This window comes from Stegodyphus dumicola, chromosome 10, assembly GCF_044657685.1.
Source record: "Stegodyphus dumicola isolate Sdum_Otavi_A_Nest chromosome 10, ASM4465768v1".
NCBI classification, from domain to species: domain Eukaryota; kingdom Metazoa; phylum Arthropoda; class Arachnida; order Araneae; family Eresidae; genus Stegodyphus; species Stegodyphus dumicola.
In genome coordinates this window covers 132,015,683-132,043,346 of record NC_140777.1, presented here as the reverse complement: position 1 = coordinate 132,043,346, position 27,664 = coordinate 132,015,683, and the positions used below count along the sequence as shown (strand labels likewise).

Sequence of the window (27,664 nt, the reverse complement as noted above, 5' to 3'; positions counted from 1 at the left end):
TTCCGCGCGCTTTGAAATACCTTCGGGTCCCCTAGTTTTTTTTTTCCTTCTTTTCAACTTTAGATAAATTTACGAGGGTGTGGAATTCTAGTCGAGGTGAAAGAAGACAAAAAAAAAAAAAAGTTCTCAGGGGAAGGAATCGCAGACGATACTAATCTTACATTTTATTACGTTTTATCTTTTGTTTTTATTTTCTGTTTTTTACTTCAATGTTCTTTTCAGTATTCTCTCTACCTCCCTTCCCCACGACACTCCTTTCACCTGACGCGTGCGTAAATAAATTTCCGGTTTTGTTATTTTTTCTCCGGAAATTAAACAAAATAAAACATAACGATGAAATATCTTTTATTTAAAAGTCTAAAATTCTTTGTCGTTGAGCGTATCTTTTCTGGTAATACTGAAGTACTTTCAAGTTAGTTCTTCATTTTAAAAAGTTACAAATGGTTTCTTGGTTGAAGTATTCTTGGTCGAAGTAAATCACATAAATGTAAAATGGGAGAGAAGGTATTAAAATTGCTTTACGTTAGGAGGCTTGAAGCTCTGACAACTTAGTGCCGTATGTTTAATTTTCCAAAAGATTATATTTTGCTTTTAGCTTTTTTTTTTGTTTGTATTTTTCTTACATTATTATTTTTATCAACTTATTAATAATTTAAAGAAAAAGAAAACCTGAATTGTTTCAGATTTTAAATTTCGTCCAAAGGGGCGTTTATTTAACATTTTGTCTGTTACCTTTATTTATTAAATATCACGTTCTTCGCACTTAAACCCTAAAATTCAGTTCAAGAGCAATATCGCAAAATAATACTTTTAAATGGAGCATATCTTTAGAATTTCCGATCCAGAGTCTCGCGCGCTGGAGATAAAAATGTTTTTTCTGTACAACGTTGCCATTGCTCGCTTTGAAATCCTTGAGTTTTTAATTAAAAATTCGTTAAAGTTTTACAAAATATGAAATCGATAATAAAACAAATTCCAAATTTGGGCTTCCACATGCCCATATTTGCAGTAGGATTACGTCATTCAAAACTCGATGGCTCTATGTACCGTTGTTTTATCACAATGCGAGAAATATACATACATTTATGCAGATTTTTCATTATGTAATTTCTTCAAATATAATGCAGAACTCTAACATTTGGTGGCAAACTAAAAGGTGAAACGGATCTAATTTCTATCTATGATTTTAACTAAAAGGTGAAACGGACATTTATAGTGAACCAACGCAAAATCGCAAAACGAAAACAATAGTCTTTCAGGGACAAACCCCCTTTGGACTAAAAAAAATTCAGAAACAAATGTCAAACTGCAAGAAATAGGAGGGCAAAATATGTTGAAAACTAAAAATGAAATATGAAATTTATAAATTTCGTTGTATCGTCATCGTTGTAACTTCCTGTTTCTTTCCCGTCAGACACAGATTTAAGTTCAAAATTTAAAACAGTCTTAGAAAGCGTTGGAATGCTTGCAGCGTTGGAATGGAAATTAAGAAGTCGTTGGTGGCTTTGATAACGCAGAAACAGAGCTCTTCTTTGTAGTTCGAGCAACTTTGAGCGTGAGTCGAATAAAAAGTCAGTCAAAATAATTTTTTTACTCTAACAAAACGAAATAAATTATACTCGTAAATTAAAAAAAATAAAATACTAGCATGAATTTCAGTAACAGTAAAATTAAGAATTTGTATAATTCTATTGATAACAATCGTATACGAATTTTGTCATTTATTCATAGCTTAATTTTTTTTTTTTCTTTTCGTGTTAAAATATGCAGAGACTTACTTATTTATTACGTAAAATTTAAAGATAAATGGAAGAATCTTTTCAATATATTCCTTGCCAAATTTGTACTGAAAATCTGTTTGCGAAAACAGCAACATTCATTCAGAACTGATTTTGCTCGCACATTTCATTCAACCTCCAATGCAATTTTCGCAGAAGAAGCACGTAATCAACTCTACTTAACTCAGCTCGTGATTAACAGTAAATACTTTCAAGCACTTATTCGTTATCTTAGCAAATTCATTTTTGAAAACAAAAATCAAATTTTATAGGAAGAAATCGGTCACTCGAAAGAGAAAAAAAAAAATTACATTTTTCTTCTCGCGAAACTCGCCATTTAATTAATTTAAATTAATTTTTCTACTTGATTTATTTCGAGTCGTGTGTTTTCGGGCGAAATAATTAACAACAGCTTAAAGGCGCACTTATTGAAATTAATAGATTATTAACAAGAAGCTTTAGGCGGTTTTTGGAATGCGAGATAAAGCTATGGTAGGGAGAGAAAAAAGTTAAATTAGAATCATTATTTTATAATCTTCTTAACTAAGATTATTATACTTTTAAATCTTCTATCACTAAAATTTGCGGCTAAAGCGCGAAAATAATTATTGATGTGATTAGAAAAAGTCCTTTTTCTCCCTCGTGGTTGCTCGCTGATAAATTAAAAACGATGATTTTTAGCCATTAAACCGTATTAAATGAATACAGAAAAGCATTTTTTTTCCTACTCCAACTTCAAGTTATTATTATTATTATATATTACACATTTTTCCTGGTATGAGTTTACTATAGAATGTGATTAGTTAAATTAAAAAAATATTGATAATTTAAGCTCGTATAGTAAACTATGTGAGATATTTTATAATTTCAGTTTTTTTTTTTTCAATTCTAGATCATAAAAATGTAATACCGAAATAAATTTAAATTTTCTTTATTTTTTAAAATACCTTTTTTCGCTGATAGATCATTATCTGTATAAGGTATTTCTCCCGCCTTTCTAGCGTGCTTTCGTGGTGTAGTGGTTCTGTACGCTGGGCCGGTATTCCAGGGATGCGTGGTTCGATTCCCGCCGAAGGCGATTGCTCATTTTTCATCTTGCCTGCTTCCAAAAAAATATATAATGTCTCTACAGTGGCGCCCCAACTAAAAGGGATGATGATTCTCCGCACCCAGGATTTACCGATTGGGTCCCCTAAAAACCCCAGTCGCCCTTTAAAGGGAGAGTATATATGGTATTTCTCCCGCTTTCCTAGCGTGCCTTTGTGGTGTAGTGGTTCTGCACGCTAGGCCGGTATTCCAGAGGTCCGTGGTTCGATTCCTGGCGAAGGTGATTGCTCATTTTTCATCCTGCCTGCTTCCAAAAAAATACCTAATGTCTCTACAGCTGAAGTCTGTGATTGACGTCTAATATAGTGTACCGAAGCCCCGATATGTAAACTAATGTTAATTTGAACAGCCAATACCACCACGTTTGAATATCGTGAATGTAAAGATTTTTTTACATTGATTTTTGACCTTAATTGACCTTGATTGACTTTAATTTTGATTTAAGCTGGTACGCAATTAATAATTGTATTATTTTGGTGATATGTCTGTAATTTAATTAATTAAAACTTGTAATAAAGCCATTAAGAATTCTTTCGTTTTATCTCTGCAACCAATTTTTACTTAGAGGTGGAAGACTCTGGTTTAAAGCTTATAATCTCATATATTTAATCAATAAACTGAAATAGTGAAAGCAAAACATACGGAAAGACCGAAATATACACTATATGGTAAGAAATATCTAATTCGAAACCAAGTCAATGATATTTTCGGATTTCAGATGACATCCAACAATGTAGATGATGGTGCAGTTTGTATTATATACTCACATTCATTAAAACTTGTTACTTAATATTTTTGGCTATTAATGATTATTATTTTTATTTGTTGGAAGTGGCAACAGAACATTTTATAGAATTATCAAAAAATATGTGAGTTTAGTAAGCAAGCTTATTAAGAGAATGTTTTGTTATTTATATAAGTGATGCATTTCTTTAAGATCCAAACCTGTTTTCAACAAATATGTTTATTAGTCTCTGCAGTCCGTAATATGCTGGTAGATTAATAGTTTATTTTGGCGCGTAAGCGAGCAGATGTGACTACTAGCTCTACTAAACATTGTGCCGAAAAAAGACGACAATTCAGAAATAAACTAACTATCATATATCACTTCGAATGGCAACAATTTGAAAGTCGAATAAAACAGTCATCTGTCTTTTTTTTTTTTTTTTTTTTTTTTTTTTTTTCCCGATTTTAGCCCAGAAGGGCTATTAATTTCAAAACGGCGTTTTGCGTCGATTCACTTTTCAAACTGTTGACACCAAATATTATCGCCATATTTAAAGAAACTAAATAATGAAGAATCTGCATGAATGTTTCTCACATTGTGGGAAAACAACACTACCTAGAGCCATCCAATCTCTTTTAACCAAACATAGGCACTTAGGAGCTCAAATTTTGAATTTGTTTTATTATCTATTTCAAATTTTGTGAAAGTTTAACGAAATTTTGATTAAAAAACTCAACGATTTCAAAGTAAGCAATGGCAGCACTGTACAGGGGGGACATAATCACTTTAAGATGATACAATATTCATGAAAGATTATACATGTATACTTTAAGAACACAGTAAAGTATCTTTATGTTTTCACATTTAAGTATTTTCACGTTTTCAACATTAAGAATTAACGCATTATAGAACGTTAGTGTTTAAATGCAAAACAAATTATACCATTGACAACAACTATTTGTTGCTGATAAGCCATCGGAGTGGTACACACACACACACACAAAAAAAAAAAAAAAAAAATTCATACCTGATGGGCGAGGTATTTCTTTTCCTATCGTCTTAGGAATTGGATCCAACGGGTGCGGATGCAAGTACTATTTCTGAAAAAAGAAAGTGAGCAAAAGCCAAGGAAAATTCTTAAAGCTAAAAATTAACGTTGGGCGCCATTTTGTGAGGGGGTCGTTTTAGATAGGGTCATAGAAGAGTTCTGTATAGTGTAAAAAGTATTTATTAACAGGTTTAAGTTACACACGGAACATTACATTTAACTTTAAGAAAATTACAGAGCAAGAGTCTGGTACAACCTATCAAGTAGGATACTTGGTAGGTTGTACTTGGCTTTTACTGAAGTACTTCTCTGGCTACTCACCAGAGGGCAGCCTTGTTGTCACAGTCCAACAATTTATGTTTAAGGATTGATTACAATTTTTATTTCCAGAAGGCGAGACTGTGTATTGGAAATTCTAAAGATTTGCTGTTTTTAAATATTTTGTGATATTGCTGTTGAAATGAATTTTATGTGTTTTAAGTGCGAAGAGCATGATATTTAATACATAAAAATAAGACACAAAATCTTAAAAAAAAATAATAATAATAATAATAATAATAATAATAATAATAATAATAATAAAAGCTTAATATAAAATCTAAAAGCTTTCAGATTTTCTTTTTTTCCGTTTCTATTAACTTTTCAACTGTGTGTGTGGGGGGGGGGGGTGTTATTTGTTCACCTTTTTACTGTAAAATAACATCTATAAAGATTAATACTATTCCCACCCCCAGCTGCGGGCACTGGCCATTAGAGACGCTGGACACCACTAAGGCTGGAAGTAGTGATCACTTTATTATGGTAGCACCTAATAAGTGGGCCACCGTTACCTCCTGTGAAAGGACAGACAATTTACATCCATGCCTTCTCCAGGATTCGATCCCGGGGCCTTCGGTAGGGTAGTCAGTGTTCGGTATAGTCAGATTCGCTAAAAATCGTATGGTCTGGCAGTACTGTCACTTTACGTCTTAATGAATTAATCAAACTGAAAATATCGTAAAAAGGCATCACCAAGCACCCTAAAAGTTGGTGTGACCATATTAATTAATGAACATCCTACAAACATCACTATCCAATTTTAAAGGCACTCAAATAACTGAAATTACTTCCAGAAGGATAAAATTATTTTATCTTCCTAGAAAACCAATCTTAGGCAGCTGGTTCATATTTACGGTTATAGCTGGGAAAAACACTGTCAGACTATTCCCTAAGACTGAGAACTGAACCTAAAAATAAACAACTTTTATATTTTATATACTGTATTTTATCCGCTAGTGATCCATGGGGGCTTACGTAATTTCATATTTTGGCTATATTCGATGTATTTTGTTGTTGATTTTTGCTTTGAGAAGAAACTAATCAATAATTCAATTCAGAGTAATAATAATAATATATTATAGTAAGAGTAATAATAATAATATAGTATAATAATACATTATTTTTATTATTACTTTTATTATAATATATTATTATTACTCTGAGAGGAATATAAACTCTGAAATGTAATAATAATAATATGCTATAATATATCAGAATAATAATAATAATATATATAGTAATGATAATGTTGTATGATCTTAAATTCATTTAGTGCGAAAACAAGTTATTCTACTACTCGCGCAATTCCGGCGCCTTGGAGCTGCGCTTTGGGGAGAAGTGTTTAAAAGACTACAGCAGGCTCCAATTAAAATATCGTCAACAGAAGCCTACCGAAACACTTCAGGAGCTCGCCACGGATGTTGAAAGGCTGTCCCATCTCGCCTTTTCAGAATGCCCGACAGAAACAAGGGAAATCCTGTCCTTGCAATACTTTATCGACGGCATCCGGGATACTGAAATACAGAAAGCTCTACGAATGGCGGATGTAAAAGATTTAAAAAGCGCTCTAGTGTACGCCATGAAATTCGAGGCAGCCCAGCAAGCCACTCATCTAGACCGCCACCCAGTCAGAGCTGCTCAAGTCCAGGAGCCAGGGGATCAAGTCACCGCTCGTCTAGACGATTTAACTAGACAACTGAACGCCTTGAGACGGAATATTGGTGAGAAGAAACCGACCGCTAAGTGCTGGAACTGCGGTGCTGAAGGACGCATACGACGAAACTGCAGAACACCCCAGGGTACGGATGTTAAGACCGTTCCTAACAAACAGCAGGGAAACTAATTAGTGGCCATCTCGCGGGGCGGAGGTTGCCAGATAATGAAAAGCCCCAGTTTAAAGCGCTTCAGATTTCTGCAGTGAGAGGCGGCAGTAATGGACTTTTCATAATAGGATATATTAATGGAGTTCCCTGCAATATGACTATAGATACAGGAGCCAATGTTACCATCATCCGAAAAGATTTGGCTCAGCAACTGGAAAGCAAACTTATTTGGACTCCGCCCTCCAGACTCCAGACTGCGTTACCCTCCAGACTGTGTCCGGTGAGAAGATCGACATCAACGGAAAAGTAAATGTTAACATCACATTTGGAAATGCCGCTTACCATCACACGGCATATGTAGCAGAGATCACTGATTCTTGCATACTCGGATTGGACTTTCTAAGGAAATACAATTTTTCCTTGGACTTTAAAAATAACGAATTGCATTCTACATCTGAGGACATAGCGTTATTTGGAGTTAATGACGAAGAAGTTAAATCTATCCACAAAAATATAGCTCAAGATGATATAACAATACCCGCAAGAACCGAGTTTTTACTTCCTGGATCCATAGCCGAAAATAGAAATTTCCGCTACGGCATCATAGAATATCCCAATAACTGTAATAGCCCAAAAGGAGTACTAGTAGCCTCAACACTCGTCGACCTGTCCAGAACGGTATCCCGATGAGAGTCGCCAATGTAACTGAGAAGGGGAGAATTATTAAGAAAGGTGAAGTGGTTGCAGCATGTACTCCAGTAACCAGCGTTGAAAGAAAGAGTAACATCCAAGAGTCCGTGTCCTCAGAGAGCATTACATCGGAGTTATTGCAGAATGCGCAATTAAACGATAAAGAGAGGAATGCTGCCGATCGCGTCATTAAAGATCTTCAAGTTGTTTTCTCCCGCTCGTCTTCTGACGTGGGTCGAACTAGTTTGACACAACATAGAATAGATACCAGCGATCATCCCCCGATCAAGCAACATCCAAGACGTCTACCGTTTGCTAAACAGGAAGAGGTGCGAACACTGTTAAAAGATATGCAAGAAGGCGATGTCATCGAGCCTTCAGTAAGTCCATGGGCATCTCCCATCGTCCTAGTCAGAAAGAAAGACGGCTCAACAAGATTTTGCGTCGACTATCGCCGGTTGAATGAGGTTACGAAGAAAGACAGTTACCCTCTTCCTAGAATTGACGACATTCTAGACACTCTTTCTGGAAGCAAGTGGTTCTCAACACTTGATTTAAAGAGTGGGTATTGGCAGGTAGAAATACAGCCTGAAGACCGAGAAAAGACGGCATTTACTACGGGACAAGGGCTTTGGCAATTCAAGGTGATGCCGTTTGGACTGTGTAATGCGCCGGCAACATTCGAACGTCTTATGGAGACTGTTTTGAAAGGCCTTTCCTACGAAGCCTGCCTGATATACCTGGACGACATCATCATCGTCGGAAAGAGTTTTGAAGAACATTTAGAAAATCTTAGGAAGGTGCTTCAGAAACTGAAAGAAGCCAATCTGAAGCTGAGTCCCGCTAAATGCAAATTGTTCCGAAAGGAAGTGACTTACCTGGGACATGTCATCTCTGCAGAAGGTGTGCGCACGGATCCTGAAAAGGTATCAGCGGTTAAATCCTGGGAACTTCCCAAAAATGTCCATCAGCTGAGAAGCTTCCTAGGTCTTTGCACCTACTATAGAAGATTCGTGAAGGACTTTTCTTCCATCGCAAGACCACTTCACAAGCTGACAGAGAGCAAGCAAAGATTCTTGTGGACAAAAGAATGCGAAGATGCATTTAACAACTTAAAGGAAGCTTTAACATCTGCTCCAATCCTGACGTATCCTCAGCTCGATAGACCATTTATTCTCGACACCGACGCGAGCAATGAAAGTGTCGGTGCTGTTTTGTCCCAAGAAATAGACGGCCAAGAACGTGTAGTAGCTTACTGGAGCAAGTGCCTGTCTAAACCGGAGAGGAATTATTGTGTCACCAGGAAAGAGTTGCTCGCCATAGTTAAAGCTGTAGAACAGTTCCATCAGTATCTATACGGCAGAAAATTCCTGCTCCGCACCGATCATGCATCATTGACCTGGCTTTTAAATTTCAAGAATCCTGAGGGTCAAGTAGCCAGGTGGATACAGAGACTCCAAGAATATGACATCACTATCCGTCATCGTAAGGGATCATCACACGGAAACGCCGACGCCCTGTCTAGAAGACCTTGCGAAGAAAACTGCCGATATTGTTCCAGGGTGGAAGCGAAATACGAGCTGCTGACTCCGGTCGCAAGACAAATTACAACATCAACATCGGCTGATCGAGAACCGTGGAGTGATGATGAAGTCAGGAAAGACCAGCTGGAAGACCGCGACATTAAATCCATAATTGATTTAATGGAGTCGTCAAACAGAAAACCTACCTGGCAGGACATTTCTATCTGTAGTCCTACAACCAAACAATATTGGGCACTCTGGGATTCACTTCACATTCGAAACGGCGTCTTAAACCGGAAATTCGAATCGGATGATGGGAAGACGTTCCGATGGCAGCTGATACTTCCAAGATCCCGCATTCCTGATGTCCTTAAAGAACTACATAACAGCCCTACGGGATGTCACTTTGGAATAATGAAGACCTTACAGAGAGTTCGTGAGCGCTTTTACTGGAATAATGCAAAGGATGACGTGCAAAAGTGGTGCCGATCTTGCGATGCCTGTGCAGGTCGGAAAGTCGGAAAGGACCGAAGAGACGCAGCCGAGGCAAGCTGCAACGTTACAACGTAGGGGCGCCTTTTGAACGTATCGCCTTTGACATCCTGGGACCTCTGCCACGAACTGCTGATGGCAACAAATACATACTCGTTGTCGTTGATTACTTCACCAAGTGGCCTGAAGCGTATCCTATTCCTGATCAAGAGGCTGTTACAGTAGCTGAGGTGATGATACAGCACTGGATTTCCAGGTTCGGAGTGCCTCTTCAGTTACATTCCGATCAGGGAAGGAATTTTACCTCGGTAGTAATCAAAGAACTATGCAAACTACTCGGCATTGACAAGACCCAAACTACGCCATTACATCCCCAGTCGGACGGCATGGTAGAGAGGTTCAATCGAACCATCCTTAATAACCTCTCATTAGTGGTTTCCAGAAACCAGCAGGACTGGGACAAGAAATTATCGCTGTTTTTACTAGCTTACCGCAGTGCTGTCCACGAGACTACCGGCTATTCTCCATCACAGATGCTCTTCGGTCGTGACCTTCGTCTGCCTTGTGATCTATTGTTTGGCCGCCCTCCAGATGCTCCTTCATCGTCTGAGGAATATATTCAAGATCTCCAGGCCCGGTTTGAAGTGATGCACAACTTTGCACGAGAGCGAGTCAACTTAGCGACGGAGAAGATGAAGACCCGATACGACACAAGAGCTACTGAACATCAATTCCACGAAGGAGACAAGGTGTGGTTGTGGAATCCGACTCGACGGAAAGGACTTTGTCCGAAATTACAGTCACCTTGGGATAGCCCGTACACAGTCCTAAACAGGCTGAATGACGTCGTGGTTCGGATTCGTAAGTCTTCGAACTCTAAACCTAAAGTCGTTCATTACGACAGGTTAGCTCATTACTGTGGCCATAGTACGTAATGTAAATAATTGTAAATAGTATCAGACCATGGTCCTGTATGTTTTTAAATGTGTATTTGATTTTATTTGTATTTAGTATTTGTTTTGTATTTAGTATTTGATAGCATTTGATTTGTTTAAGTTAGTTATTGCATTTATTGTTCATGTTGTTTGATATTGTAATGTAATGTTTATGCCACAGTTGTAAGTTTAGCTTCCTGTCCAGGGATTGTACTGCCCGGGACGTGCAGTCCTTGGGAAGGGGGCAGTGTTACGAATTTGGTATTTAAAAAGCTAATGTTAGTTCAGTTATAAATTAAATGGTTTTATTTCTCGCGCAGTGCAGCGCGTGACGAATATTAAAAGAAAGCTAAGCCGGAAAAATTAAAAATACAAGAGCGCGTGCGTTAAATAAATGAATATCTCTTTTTGATTTCCAGAAAGTACTAGAAAATTCTAGCGCGTGATTTTAAAATCTTATAAAAGGAGGAAAACATCTCAGTTTGTGGTAGTTGCTTAGTTTGTTGTTGTTTAGAAAAACTGCTCTTGTTGATTGTAGCGAATTCGCGGATTAGCGTTCTTTAGCTGTTTTGAGTTACGTTCTATTAGACATTTGAGTAGTTAAAAGATAATTACTATGATATTGTAATACTGCATGATAATTTGAGAAAATTTAAGCATTTTTTTGTTGTGATAATAATAAATTTTTGTTCGTTTTTCATCGGACTTGTGCATTCATTTCATAACGAACGCGTACGCACGCAACAATATTTTATATTAACAACGATATATGATAAGAAGTAATCGACGAAGCGAGAAGTGAGTACTATTGTACTAAAGATTAGAAATTAACGCTAAATGCTGTTAAATTTAAATGAAAGTCAAGATGAGTTTCCAAGACTCAGAAAGAATCCGCATAAATGTATATATTTTTATCGCATTGTGATAAAACAACGGTACCTAGAGCCATCAAATTTTGAATGACTTAATCTTCCACTGAATAGGCGCATTTAAAAGACCTAATTTGGAATTTATTTTATCATCTATTTTATATTTTGTAACACTTTAACGAATTTTTGATTAAGAAACTCAACGATTTCAAAGCGGGCAATGGCAATACTGTACGGGGGGAATTTATCTCGAGCGCGCGAAACTGTGTATCGGAAATTCTAAAGATACGCTCATATTAAAATTATATTGCGATATTGTTCTTGAAGTGAATTTTATGGTTTAAGTGCGAAGAACATAAAATTTAATAAATAAAGGTGGCGCATAAAACGTTAAAAAAATGTCCCTTTGAGAGTAATGTAAAATCTGAAATCCTTTTTTTTTTTTTTTTCTTCTTCTTTTTTCTTTTCCATTATTAGTAATATAATAAATTTATCGTCGCGCGAATTTTAGGGAATGCTTTTCGATTTTGCGAATAAGAAATTTTTCAGCGAATTTCAAAATTTTCCTATATTTATTTATTTTTCGTTTGAATTGTTAGGTTGTTCTTTGTTACTTAAATAACTTAGATATTAACTTCTGCTAGAATTTATTCAAAAATTTACTCTGCAAAGTAATCATTTTCCAAAATTCAAATCGTAGCTTTGAATTTAAAATTATTACTTTTAGGTATGTTGGACTTGGGGTGTTAATGATTGGGGGACGTAATACTTGGGGGATATAATGATTGTTTTCCAAGGTTACATAAAATAGATTTCTGTTTACTTTCAGCTTCGACAAGCAGTTTCGATGTAAAATAATTCTTTTATTCTGAATTTTAAAACCTGTACTTTATGAAGTATGTATTCCTAGATTTAACTATTTATTGTTAGAAATTAAGTGCTATATAAGTGTTCATTCCCGTCCGTTTTAATGGAATTCTTGATCTCAAATAACAGCATTGATTTCATTACCGAAATTTGCAATTATGTGCTATAAAGGTTCAATTATTAATTATTAGATTTGCAATGTGCTATAAACGTGCAATTATTAAATTAAATTTGCATTTAATATGTTATTTACATACTCGTTATTTCTGTTATTGGTATGTAGCGAAAAATTTCTATTTTTTTCGGAAAATAATAATTTGAATACATGGCAGCCACAATATTGTAAGTACGAATTCCAAAAATTTCACATTTCTAAATTTATCGCGCCCTATCCGTGAATTTTGTTACATTCTTCTAAGATGAAATTACAACCCTAATTAGCATAGATAATTTATTTAAGGATGCTATTTTAAAATCTGTTTCATCATTTAAAAACATTCCGTTCATTCTTTTTCATGGCCTCTTATTTTTTTCCCTCTCTTTTCAGCTTGCTCTTGTACACAGAGAAGTTCTATCGTCTGCGAGTCATCTGCGAAGATCAACACTCTTCTGGTTGTTGTAAACACTCTATCGGCGTTTCTCGACCGTGTTATTCAACCCCGAAGCGTACGGACACGAAGGGAATAAAAAGCAGATTAAAAAAGAAAAAGAAAAGTTGCGAGTGAGCAAAGGGCGGAATAAAAAAAAAAAAAGAAGAAGAAGAAGAAGAAGAAAAATCGGAGAGAAGCCAACCAGAAGTGGACTTTTGAGACTGTGCAGAACAGTGTTCACGCGCACAGTACTGCGCAATTCGCGGCGTCCCGTTTAAAAACGGAACAAGTGCTTCATTTTCGAAAGGATTATTTCGTCTGCTACACTTCGGCGGGATAGTCGTATTGTCGGAAGAGGCGCCGAAGTGCCAGTCGGTGATGTCTACTTCACTAAAGTCCACTTTGTGAAAACTTCCTACTTTTCACGTGTAAGTCTTATAGAAAAGAACGAAAGAAATATATCTTTACGAGAGTGTACTTCGATATCTGTGCTGGGTGTTATATTTTAGAATTCTGCTGCAGTAGACTAAATGCGTTTGTTTACTAGTTATTAAGAGTGGTGTCTGAATTTGCGAATCGTCTTAAAGCGCAGTTTAATTCTGGCGGACTTTTCAAACAACTCTGAACCTTGTTTATTTATGGCAAGAGTAGACACTAATCATGCTTCTTCTTAAGCACTGATATTCTTTACAATTATTATGATTTGGCCTAAAAGTCTAATATCTGAAAGTATATCATTTTCAAAGTGAACTTTGCAATCAAAGCAAACGTGAAAATCGTGTAAATAAATAAGCCATCTTGATGATCATTTGATTTCGTTCAGAAATCCGTTTCAAGTTAAGTGAACAAAGAGCATCACTCGCTAAAAAAAAACAACTAATTTGTGTTCATCATGTTTTCACAAACTACAGAAGAAAGAAGGACATTCTTCGTTGCGTTTCTTAGCTGTATTCTTTTAATGGTAGCTGATGGAATGAACCCTCTTCACAACAGAATCATCAAAAAAGGTAAGCAATGTTTCTTGCTTTTTACGATTTAATTATTACTGCATTAATATTTAACAACTCTGAGAAATTTTACACTCAGCGGATATTAGAGAGAAAATATTTTTGGTCTTGCGAACATTTACGTAATTTGATATACTGTTTTTTCTAAATAACCTTATATTGTACTGTATATGACTATTCACAATCGAAACTGGCCAGTGTTCAGAGGTTTTAAATTCAGAACAATGGTAGTTTCTTCCTGGATTAGATTCTAATGACAGACTAAGTAAGTTCTGCAGAGATTTCTAACCAATAACACTTTGATATGGGTTTAACTCCTGGAAGCACTCAGAACTGAATTTCACGGAACGTGGTATACGTGAAATGTTTTGAATAAATATTGCTGGAGATTGGGTAGTTACCGTAATTTAAAGAAGCAGGAAAGAAATAAAACTTTCTGAAGCAAGGAGTGTATATGATTTTCTAACAGGTGTAATTTTATCCATTGGCTTATTAGGAATTCATCGGAAATATCCAGACGGTTATACGGCTAATTGTTCATCGAGAGTGTTGCACCGCTTTGAACAAGGCAGCTAGCTAGCCATAATCATGAATGCATAATATTTTTTAGTATGTCTTATCATTTGCTGCTAGAAGACAAATACAATTCTGTCATGAAAAGTTAAAATTTCTCAAGATGTGAACGCATAAGCAAGTACAAACTTCATATAGCATCACTGAAAGAAATATGAACAAAAGTAAACATAAATCATACATGCATAAAATCTATAATGGTACAACCGAGTTGCAATAATAGTTTAATAGTCATCCTTTTTTGTTAATATTGTAGTGAGCTCGTGTGTAGAGTATTTTAACTGCTTAAAATGCTATACAATTCTTGGTCATCTTTGCTATCGGTAATTCAGTCAGGGTAGTAAAATACGATTTCCCGCAGTTCTCGTTGACGTTCATTATTTTCATCAAAATACTGCAAATTAAAAAAAAATAAAGGGAATTTAATATGAAGTGCCTTATATAGTAGACTGGAATTGCTGAAACAACAATTAAATTGCTTTATATGGTTGAATTTAGTGCAGCAACAGGTTTTTCAGTAATGTTATGAATGTGAATGTAATAATTTATGATAAAAATTATGTAACAATAATGATTGACTATTCTTTTCCATATTAAGCGATCTTTGTTGGCGCTGCTTTGTTATTATAAATACATAAACTTTTGTAAATAAAAATAAATTTATATTAATGTAAAATGTACATTACTAAACTATTAATGTTATCAGTAAAACTTCCGTTCAATATTGGAATATTAATAGTTAAATTTTTTAAGAAATAAAATTTACGTGTGGTTTCACACATGCAAAATATGCTGGCATCTTTAAACCATGCCTAATTCAATTGGCACCTGTAGTTATTGTTTCACTTACTGTATTTTTCAATGTCTAAAAGAAAATAAAATTTTAACCTGCACGACATTTCATGTTTAAATTGAAACTAATTAGATTAAATAACCTTATATAATTTCTTTTATAAAACTAACTAATGTCAGTTAATGTTTATGTAGAAGGTGTATAAATATCTAATTGATTAATTTCTTTTACCATTTAAATATATCGAATATCAATTTCTTATCGTTTGTTTCGCTCAAGTTGGCAGCTTATAAATAAAACGTTGCCATTAAATTGTGCGAAATATATTTGTAAAAGGAGTTTTGGGAAATTTCCAGGTTATGTGAAATTCTGATAAGATATTTTTAAGAACCCTTTGTCTGGCTTCTTTATTCAGATTTTTCAAAAACATTTCATTCTTTTATTTGCTGATGTTATTATGTATAAGAATCCAAGCATAAAAACATTCATTCTGGGAAACAAAGCTTAGGAATATATTTTATTCGAAATATGTTGCTGTTCGCGTATAAGAAATTTATGAAATCCCCTTTTAACTTCTCATCTTAGAGAATACTTCATTAATTTTCTCATCTTCTTTCTATCTTTCCTATTTGTCTCTCTTTGTTCCTTATGAAATATCCATTGTTTTCTGTTGTTTACCTACAAATGTAAGCTAGTTGAAATATTTCTAGCGAATAACTTATTTCTCTGCGTTTCCGAAGTAAACTGTAACCGAGACTGCTATCAAACGTTTGTTGCCTGGTAGTAACTGTTGATGTCTTGATAGATAACTCTTTCGTAATCTATATTTTAACGAATGTGAGAAAGATGAATGGCTTCTTGATAACAACATATTGAAAGACGGTTGATTGAAAGCAGCATACATGTATAATATTTTTTTCTGTCCTTTTTCAATATTAGGAGAAAGTGTATTTTAAGAAAATAATCTAAAAGTAGCATTTATGATTCGAGTGTCTTTATTACTGGTTAATAAATGAGTAATTTAAAAACAACATTCTTACCACTATGCGAAACGTGAGCAATTTAAAAACAACATATTACCACTATGTGAAACATGAGACTTTTTTATTTTCACGCACATGGCCGGTCTGTTAGAGTATTACTGTTCAGTAAAGCATACTGTCTTTTTTTTAAATCTGTCAGATTAATGATTGTGTTATTGGTTAACTATATGAACAATTTAGAAGAAGTAAATGCACTTTTTAATAATTCAAATCTTTATATTACCTTTTTAATATTTAATACATAAATCAAAATACATTTAATTTTTAATATATCCGAGTGATAATTTTTTTGAATATTGAAGATTCAAAATATATTCGAAATATTTAAAGTTGTTATCATTATAAAATTATTTAAGCCGTATGTCACGTAAATGGTATGAAATAGTATTTAAAATTTTTAAGATGTTTCCGTTTTAATTTTCTGTACGATTTTTAAATATTATTCGAAATTTTTAGTTTTAAACCTTTCTTTGAGTTCTTAGACTGTAATATAAAGTTTTCATTGCTTCCTCCTCTTTTTTAATTTGCATTCTATTCCATATCAACTAGTGCTTCGCGGGGCGACGTCCCGCGAATGCAAAGTTAACTCAAAACACGGTTAATCCGAAACCAGTTAAAACACTCACACTAATTGACTAGGGTTTCTTAATTAAAAAATATAAAGGTACGTTTAGTTACCGATTTAGTTTTCAAACTTAATATGTGGTCTTTTTACGTCAAAGAGAATGACGTACAATGTTTGCAAAACTAAACAGTTTGTTCATGAAAAATGAATTAAATTTAAACGACAGTGTTAAAAATTATACTATGATACAGTTTTTCTGTATTGAAGAAAACTTTACTAGAATATTTCCCAGAAAACGAATTTGAGTGAAAAATCTTTTTTATTCTATGTGGCAACAGAAACAAACAAATGCAAACAATCGAAACAAATCAAATGCAGAATATGAAATGTGATTGCAGATATTATCAGCGGAGCTAGACTTCGACAGTTTGCGTAAAAAAATGCAACCACACCCCTGTCACTAAATATGCTAGGGTAGATAACACCTGGAGCACGAATTAATATTAATGAATAAATTGAATTAATTTTATGCTAAAATTTGTTAACAAAAATTTTTTTATAGTCTTTGCATAAAATGCCTATAACATGTTGATCTACTTTTAAATATTATTTTTAAGGTATATTTTGCTAAGGGTGGGTTGTGGGGACCCCCGAAAATCCTTATAGTTCTAAGTGAGTTGACAAGTTACTTAGTAATAGTGTATAGTTATAGTGAGTTGACAAAGTTTAAAGACCACTGATTTTTATAGTATAATCTAATTTGGCTACGTAATTTAAATCAGCATTCAAAATAAAAAAGAACCATGTTTACATGATTCATGTTCAGTAGAAGTCAATGTGAAACAGAAGATTAGCGGTTGTATTGGTTTGGTTTGGTTTATTTGATTATGGCAAATCATTCGTGGGCTATCTGCCTAAGGGTATGGATGCCTTTGTGGAGGACTTTCGAAGGGAAAACTGGCTGGTATACACTAACCGTTGTACTGTACTACCTGGAAGTTCAATCTTCCTTTAAATAGGAACGAGGGTTGAAGAGATACGTATTTAGATGAAAAGTATGTAATTAAGAATGTAGTTTTCGTATATATCAATACAAAATAGTAGTAAAATAAATGTGCTAGTTAAAGGAGTTATTTCGATGCCGATAACTTAATAAAATTTTTGCAAATTTCCTTGAAACCTCCATTTATAATCATAAATGTGTGTGGGGGGGATATAAAAGATATGAGACTCCGGTTTCGTTTTTTCTGCACCAACATACAAAAAACAGTAACATCACTGTATTTATATATTTAAACGTAGAACAATCGCATTCTCTGGTGCACACAATTCTAAAATACAGTTTTTGAAAACGGGCATGTAAAACAAATATTATGCAAAAGCATGTAAAACAAACATGTTTTAAAGCATGTAAAACACGTTATTACGCCTTGTTGCATATTATTCCTTTAAAGCTAGTTCTAATATGTAGGCAGAATCATGTTTTGATTATCAACATTTATCTTCTAAGTCAAGACTTTATGTGTTGACTTTGGCGAATTACCGCTATGTTTAGATAAATAATAGAAACGTAAGAAGGATGTAAAAAACCATTTTATTAAGAACTGAAAGTAGTTGAAGAGAAGGCACTTCTTGTGCTTGCAAAACAGCCAGCATTTATGGCATAACTCAAAAATAAGGAATTTCAAATTAACTAAATCTCAAGTCATAAATTAGTTCACTACAGGTACAGAGCATACAGGGGCTGTGCTGGTGACGAGGATGGTGGCTGAGAATTACTCCAGCCTGTCTGAGATTTTGCGTGCAATGTTTATGCAGTCGCATATGCCCTGTATGCTCTGTGACTGTGTATGTAGTGAACTAATTTTATCTTAAGTTAGCTTATTCGGCTTTTCTTATTCCCTGTATTCGGCTAGGAAATAAATGTTTAAGATTTGCTTCGTAATTTTTAATATAAATATTTTGAGTTTTTATGTATTTTTGCCTTTCCGCGAAGTGAGAACTGAATTAATTGAGAAATACTAAATCGTCTGTGAAAAACTACTTCTTTTTTGTTTTGTTTGCTTAATTTGTTTTATACACCGTTCTAGTTTTATTATAGTATTTGAATAGAACATGTAGTAACGATTAGATAATTCTTCAAATGATATAAATTTTGTGCATTCTGAGTTATAATGTGAACGAAACGTAACGCTGTTAAGTGAACCTAGCGCCAGAGTGTCGCCATGGTAAAGAAATAGAATGAATTTTAAAGAGTGCATTTATTGTATTGTGGTTTATGCGCTATCGACGAAGTAGATTTAATTCAATCCAATAAGTTTAAATGAAATGCAAGAAAAATGCGTATAATTTAATATTCCGTACAAGGAAGTCATGTGGTGTACACATCAGATTTTTTTCTAACGGATAGCTTTGATTCTTGGCTGTAGCACTAGCTTGAATTTTCTATAAAGCAACTAGCATCGTCATGTCATTTTTATTCCACTCCTCTTAGGTCGTTTTAGTCCGTTTCATGTTCTTCGATGCCAAAACGGCATCCAAGTACCTGTAAAGTCAGCTGAATCGGCTCGTTTTAGCTGATTTTACAGGTATTGCAGGATAAACGGAACCCAAAGCAAGTGAAATCTCCGGGCCACCCAAATATTAATTTTTAACCTTCAATTTTACTTTAAAATAAAACACATTAGTTGAATTTTTATTAGCCCAAAAGGGCGATGTGCCTAGAAGGGCTATTAATTTCGTTTTGACATTTTGCGTCGGTTCACTATAAATGTCGGCTCACTTTTCAAATTGTTGTCACCCAGTATTAGAGCCTTCAGATTTAAATATTAAATCTAAAGGCTTTCAGATTTTTTATTTATTTAATAATTTAATTCATAATTATTGACAGTACCATTAAATGATTATCATTAGATTATTAATTAAATTATTAATAATTCGAGTATTCATTAGTAGCAATTGGGCGATAATTTTCGTTGTTGTTGAACACCGCCCGAAATATCAACGTCATATAATTACGATCGGAATAAGAACTTCGTTCCAGGAAAAGGTACTTTTCTTGCACGTTATTTAGTTTCTGTATAATTTATTTTTGTTTTTTCAGAATTGCATTATGCGTAGTGTGATAGAAAAATGGGATGGAATGGGACAAATGAAAATAAGATAATCTTTAGGTTTCTGTCATATTCTTACTGAACACAGCTCGTGCTACAATTTGTTGTCGCGTGTCGTGAATTATATTATTTATTTAGCGCTTATTAGATGTAAGTGGAATTTACGGCTGAGTCATCGACTTAACGGAGAACTGTGTCAGAATTTATGTCCTTTTGTTTCTCGGGCGTCTGTTGACGCTATTTACACCAGAGTTATTTGTAGACAAGAAATGAGTCTTATGACATGATGCGTTTGTTCTTTTCTTGAGTGCCGCAGCTTGACGTTATTTTGTGATATAAACGTATGTCAATGAGAATTTGTACTTTTATTTAAGCATTCTTTCTTAATGTTAACATGAAATATAATAATCTGTAGAGATTTGTAAAAGCCTAATGTCTTCCTCTTTCATTAATTTATTTTTATAAATAACTTTTAGTTGGTTTTGTGGAAAAAATAAGATAAGTATTAACATTGCCAGAAAAAGAATGTTTAACAGTATGTTGTTCGAAAGGCACATGTGTAATTGCGCATCTGTAAGCATGTGCTTCACCACTGGTGTAGTTAGTCGACATACATCACAAATCTAATTGCGTCTGTAATGCTCAGCTTAATCAGTCGTATCTTAACGCGACGTTCCTTCACTGTCCTCTGTAATGAATTCTCTGAATATTTGGAATTCTCGAGCTCGAATTAAGAACCAACTTGGCAAATTGAGCGAAAGGAATTTGTGCTGTATAGTCAGCTTTTCTAATTAAATTTACAATGAAATGTTTATCAGGTAGCCTATGCAAACAAAAACTAAATCTGTCAGCAAAATTAATTGAAGGAAGAAGTGAAAATATTTGTATAAATCTACAGCAAAACGTTACAGCTACTGAATCTGCTAAGAAATTCCCGCTGAAGATTATTTTCGCTTCATTTCGAAACGTGAGGCAAATTAAAAGCCGCTATTAAAAGAATTCCTAGTTTGGATAATTTTTTTTCGTCACTTTTGGAAGCCAGTTTAGTTTGAGGCAAATCATTAAGTATTGATTAGCGTAAACTCATCGGGAAGGAAGCATTTTAAGATTCAAGGCCAAGAAACTGGATTGTCGTATGCAGTTGCTTCATTTCTCCTCAGATGGATTAGAATTATCGAAGATTTTGCGAGTGATAAAGTGAAATGATGTGTTGGGTTGATGCAAAATCATAATGATTTGGATCTGCTACGAAATTTTTATGAAACAAATATTGAAGGCTAAATGTTGTATGAAGGGTAATAATAGCATGCATTGTAGTTTTATTTTAGACAGCAAATTATTTTATATTCCTTTCTATGTTATCGTGGATCTTTAACAGAATGTACACTGCGGGGGGGGGGGGGGAAGACAGTTCTATACCATCGTTCTACCGGGCCGATTGATGAAATTCAACTTGCGTTTTTCATGTTTTGAAAGCGCGACTTAGGATATGTATTAAATTTATATACAGCATTTTTCTAATACAGGTATTTTGACATAAAATCAGAATTTTTATGATATAACATACCAATTGTTTTCCATATTTCCGTTCTACGACTCAAATTACGCCTAACTACGAAGTTTTGTAAAAATCCCGATTCGGTGTAAAAATTTATAAACTTTTATGAAGTAGCTTTTGTAATAAAAGATCGAATATTATGTGTGATGGATAGTTCCATACTGCATTTCTTAATATCGTTTGGGAAATGTACTCGTTTGTCATCGCTACATTTTCAAAAATGTTTTGGGCAGGTAGCCTAAATATAAACCACTTAGATAAATTGTAAGAATTTGCATTCGTCGTGTGAATTCCTCGTTTGTTTTCATTCAGTCTTATTCCTTGAAATTCAACTCTGTGTTTTGCTAAAAGTGCGAAACTTGAAGGTGTATTCTTTGTGCCGTATGTAGACCTCACGGGTGGCTGAACAGTTAAAAGATTGTGGGAATACCAGTAGTGCGATCCATGTTCAAAGCCATTCGAATAGGCTGGCTGCATGACTGGTTTTTGTTGTTTACCCCATGTGTAACATGGATATGAGCCCACATATGCCTTGCCATATTAAAATAACCTAACCTTTGCACGTCTGTAATATTCATCACGTTATATTATTCTGATCATTAAAAATATCATGCAACACTTTCATTTCTCAAATGGCAGTAGCTTCTTCTCATTATCTTTGTAACTAAGAACACATTAAACTCTGACCAAGAGTTCAGAAGACATTTCGTAATACATACAGAAAACGAATGGCGTATATTGTGCTGAGTCCCAGGCTCTTTAAAGCCCGGATAGAAATTTTCTCCGTCAAATTATACGTACTGTCTAATTACGCAACAAAATATCCCCTCGTCATCACCATTCTAAACTTCAGTAAATTTCCCGCATTCGCCCCTTCTTCTTTTATCTCCTTAAGACACAAGGTTTGTCGGCACTCTTTTTCTACGCCGGGCACCGCTTGATCACGCGATTAAGCTGCTCGACGGTGCGCATTAAGACTCATTTACGCGTTAATGAAACCGTGTCCCTCCGCCGGTTGCGATTTATGAGATATGTTTTGCGGCTTCGCAAAGCGGGCGGCGGTGTTCCCAGTTTTCGTATTCTTTTCCCGCTTCCGTTTTGTTTGTTCGGTTGCTTCCGTGAGCCCCTCTCTGGGCTTTGTGTGTGGTCTACGGAATTTTGGGGGAGGGGATAATTAAAATGCTCTCTCCGTCGTCTTGGAAGACACTCGATGGCTATTAAATGTGGGATCGTAATAATTGTGAGAATCTTTAGTGACCGTCATGGAACAGAGAGAATTCTTAATGGAATTCTGAAAGTTTTAATGTGTTTTTATTTTTTAATTTCTCCCCATAATGCAGATTTTTGTTTGATATTTCTCAACATATATCGGCAAAATATAAGGATGAATTTTTTTAAAACCATATCAATTTCATGCTATTTAAAACTTATTTAATGCGTAAAGTTTATTTGGATGAATACAGTAATTTTATTGAATGCTTTCTAATATCTGGAAGTCAGTATTCATTAATTAAAGCTTATTCTTCCTTCGGCCGTACGGTGACATACAAAATTCGAAAAAAATTATTTTGGCTTATGGTTAAAAATAGGCTTGTGAACAAACAAAATAAGACTAATAAGCACTTCTCCCAAATGGCATTCAAAAGAAACTAGAGTTCGAAAATACTGATATTTAAGTAAAGCGAAATTGATGTATGTAATTTGATGTACTGATTTATTTGGTATAATGAAATTTCATGTACTGATTTATTTGGTATAATGAAATTTCATGTACTGATTTATTTGATGTAATGAAATTTGATGTATGTAATTCAATCATGTACTGACGCATACTTTGCATAGTTCACGGAAACAAAAGGGAAATTGTATTAAGAATCAATTCTGTGTGCTCCTCAAGACATGGAAGAAATTATTCATGAAAATAATAATGATAATAATTATAGTTTATTTTAAAATTATACTGAAGCAAAAATTAATCATTTTTAAAAGTTATTGTATAAATTATAATTATTACCGTATTTACTCGCGTAATAGTCGCTTTTTTTTTTTCCAGTTTTTCATTGTGAAAGTCTAGGTGCGACTATTATGCGGGGGAAATTTACTGCACAATATTGGACACTTTTGACGATTTTTTCTGCTTCAAAACGGGGTGCAACTATTACGCGAGTAAATACGGTATTAGTATTATTTTAAATTTAAATATGTAAGGTTATTATTTAAATTAAACAAGCATTTGTAATTTCAATCTTTACTATAACTTCTTTCCTTTTCCTCACCATAATGTAGATGAGTTAGGCCCATATCACACATGTATTTGTTTCATACGAACAACTGTTTCGGACAATTTTTCTGCCTAGTTTACTATTGGAAAAAAGACGCGCGATTTCCTTCCTTTCGAAAAAAAATTTTTCATTTTCAACCAATCAGCTATCAGCTTGTTTACCCTTTATATGTTAACCCCAAAGTGATTTGTAGTGATCGGTTGTTGTGACTAAGCAGAAAAAGTATTCCAAACAGTTGTTCTTCCGAAACAAACAGATCTATGACAGCCTTAGAAAGTATGTAAGCCCACCAGCGGCCGAGCGGTAAAGTCGCTGAATGCTGGTAGTTCGGTCCGAGGTTCGAATCCCGCGAACGGGCTGGCTGCATGGGCGTTTTCGTGGTTTTCCCCATGTGTACCGTGTATACGAGCCAGTTGCCCTTAGAAAGTTCTCTAAGAAGGCATCCCTCCTCTTAGGCAGATAGCCTCGAGGCTTTTCCATAATCACACACACAGTATAGACAGTATGTAAACGGAGGAGGATTTTAAGACAGAGCGCGTTCTGCCAACGCGTGCACACTACGTTTAGTTCCTGCTAGCTTTGATAGTTGTTAAGTTTCACACCAATCGACTTCATTAGTTATTCTACCAAGAGTTTCAAATGTAAACGTATGGTGTCCTCGTTAGGCTTAGTGCCACGTAGTTTTTAAATTATTGATCATTCTAGAACTATTGCGTGCAGATTAACTAAAGATATAGAAACCTTAACTGGAACATAAGAACAGCATAATAGAATCACATTTAAAGTAAAAATTATGCAATTTAGCAACATATAAGACTAAAAATACTGAGCTCACCCAGCCGGCTAACAGGGTGAGAATATATTCATATATAATTGAAGTGCACAACTACATGTCCCATATATGAAATTTCAACGTTCTACGATGACTCGTTTGAGCTATGCGAGCTGCATACATACAATGTACGTACGTACGTACAGACGTCACGAAGAAATCTCTTCCGAATCTATTTTAAAGCTATGAATAAAAGCTTGAAATATGGTGCCCAAAATGTTTTTGCGATTGCAATACTTCCTTAATTTCGCGCTAAGAAGTACAAAAGCCATTTTAAAGCCTAATTCAAATAAGCATCCTGGCATGATTACTGAAAAGAGTACAAATCCTTTATTAAATGAATGCTTAAATATACCGAAAAACTCAAAGAAACAAAATATTTCTATATTAAGTATTAAAATTTTGTTAATATATTTAAATATTGATATTCAATTAACTGAGTCTAGTAAATTTGAAAATTGACCCTTTGAAAAATATTTGCCCTGTATCTTTTTTTGTGGTTCTGCATTACGTTGTTAATGTGCCAAGTGGGTTAAAGAGTGTGTAGTGTAGTGGATGCTGTATTTAAAATAAATTAAAAAAATTTTGTTTATATGAAAATGTATCAATCCTTGGTATCTGACTATACATGGCATACATGAAAGCAATCATGCAGACTTGGGGGGGGGCTTTCTTTTATGCTTATATTGATTAATATATTTTAGTAGTTCTCTACCTTTTTCGCTTCATAAACCCCTTTCACCATTGCTAGATGATCAAACCCAGAAAATAACTCTCCAAAATCATCTCTCCAAGGAAAATAGTATCTTCCAAGCAGAATTACACGCAGTTCGAATGGCAATAGAATACTCTATCGATAACAATTTACAAAAAATCAATATTTTCTCGGATAGTCAATCAGCAATACTAGCTCTACAAAATCTCAAACACACATCTGAAATAATTCAAGATATTTTTAACAAAATTATCCAATATCCTCAAATATCACCAAACATTTATTGGATAAAGGCTCACGTCGGAGTTTTTGATAACGAAGAAGCCGATTCAGCAGCCAAATCAGCTACTACCAACAATAATATCCCTTCAAGAAAAATCTCCTGGCCGAAATCATACCTCAAGAAATATCTACATAAAATCAGCCTCCAAATGTGGGAAGAAGAATGGACAACAATAAATACAGGAAGACAATTAAATCAAATAGCACCTCATGTAAATGATACATGTACAATGGTCAATGGTTATATAAACCGCTTTTTAACTGGACATGGGCCATTTCCCACATACTTCTTCAGATTCAACATCTCTAACTCTGAGCAATGTGTATGTGGAAATAAAGGTGATCCAATCCATTATATTACTCAATGTCCCTTAACAAAGTCAACTCATATTAAATTGCCTAATTCAAATATCAATGCCTTCCTTCGTTTTGCAATTACCAACAAACATTTAAAAAGTAAAATAGAAAATGCAATCAAATATCTATCTTCAATAGGCAAAAATTTATGTGAGCACTAATGTAATTAATGTCAAAATTCATTTTTGAAGCTGCAATTCATCTAAATATTTTATTATCTAATTATCTTAAAAACAAACCCTTGCAATAATAATGATATAGTAAAAAAGGGAAAAAGAAGAGGAAGAAGATACAGATTCATATAATAAACATTATCTCAAGGAACTATTAAGAACTGTTATAAATTATGACTGTTAGCCTACTATTATTATAGCTATTATAACTACTGTAATTATATCTAATAGATATATCAATCAAAATATCGACATACTATTTATACTGTTATATTATGTTATATTATACTATGTGTTTTATTATACTATGTACTATTTTGAATATTACTTTAAAAATAAACCGAAGTGTAGTGGGACTATACCTACATTACTTATAGTAAACATTGGGTGTCCCACTACATTTCCACCTGAACCTGAACCTGCTAGATGATTATTAACCCCATTCTTTCCCAAACTCAAAATAACTATGCATCTATATAAATTCAGAATATTTTTTCTTGCGTTTTATAAATTAACCAAGAAAAAGTAGGAGAATGTTGATAAATACCAAAACATGAATAAAAATGGTTTCTTTTACTCATAAACTAAACCTAAACAGGTTAATAAAAGGCTGACCCCATTCTACCGCCTGAAAGTATGAAATTCCCTCTGGGGGGGATTTGGTTTAGAATCCCGATATATCATTTTGCGAGCGAGGTGTAGATGTGTTTTTCGGTTCATTCACAGTACAGTATTCGTATCATTAAAATAAATTAATTACAGCTAAACATTTATAATAGTTCTTAAATGTCCGCGTTTTAATATGTTATCACACAATGTAACTAAGAAAAGTAATGTAGTACTTTTTTGCATTAACGATTAATATAATCATTTGCAAACTTGTAGATAAGTTTCTCAGTTCAGATTGGAGCTAAACTAGAAATGGAGGAACCTTCTTAAACTTCAGAAATAGAAATTGCTAGAACGTTTCAAATGATATCAGAATTGTTAGAGTGTGCTGATTCAGCATCTTTACATTCAACCAATTTGCGAAGTGATGTCTTTTTAGACAGTATCGCTGTTTTTTATTCATTTCCGATTATTGGAGTGGTTCTGAGCAGTGAAATGAGATTCAGAGTCACTGCCCTTTTTTTTCAAATAAATTGAATAAAATAATATTGTAGCGTAACTACGCTGGGAGATTACTTATTTTGATAAAGCAGTGTAAAGATTAACTGAGATAATCGAACAAGGGCGTCATTCATTCTATTAAAAGTTCCTTTGTTTCCCAGCTAAGCCCCTAGACAATTTTATCTGGAATAGAATTTTTTTCTTCCTTATCTCTTTCTCCTGTCTTGCGAAATGAATCATTAATTTTTTTTATAGTAGTACATTTTAACTGCTACTAAACTGAAAATGTTTGTAGGAAAATGGCACTAGTAAAGAATGTTTCAATGATAAATAAATGTGTAATTTAAATAGGAGTGGATTCACTAACAACGCAGATGCCGTGGTATGCTTTGTCATGTTAACTGACCTCTCTACAAGTGTTCGTGGCAATTAAGGTTTTGTCTGAAACCTATCGAAAGCTGAAAATATCGTTAATCTAAAATGTTAATACACAC

General features: G+C 34.2%; 1 long non-coding RNA gene across 1 annotated transcript in view; it reads left to right on the top strand.

The window, feature by feature from the left end:
* The window catches only part of LOC146995107 (uncharacterized), a 709,494-nt gene that overhangs the window by 475,351 nt on the left and 206,479 nt on the right, over window positions 1-27,664 (top strand). Inside the window, exon 4 of the long non-coding RNA XR_015043546.1 lies at window positions 12,725-13,774. This is a non-coding gene — a long non-coding RNA (uncharacterized LOC146995107). The remainder of the gene's footprint in view (window positions 1-12,724; window positions 13,775-27,664) is intronic.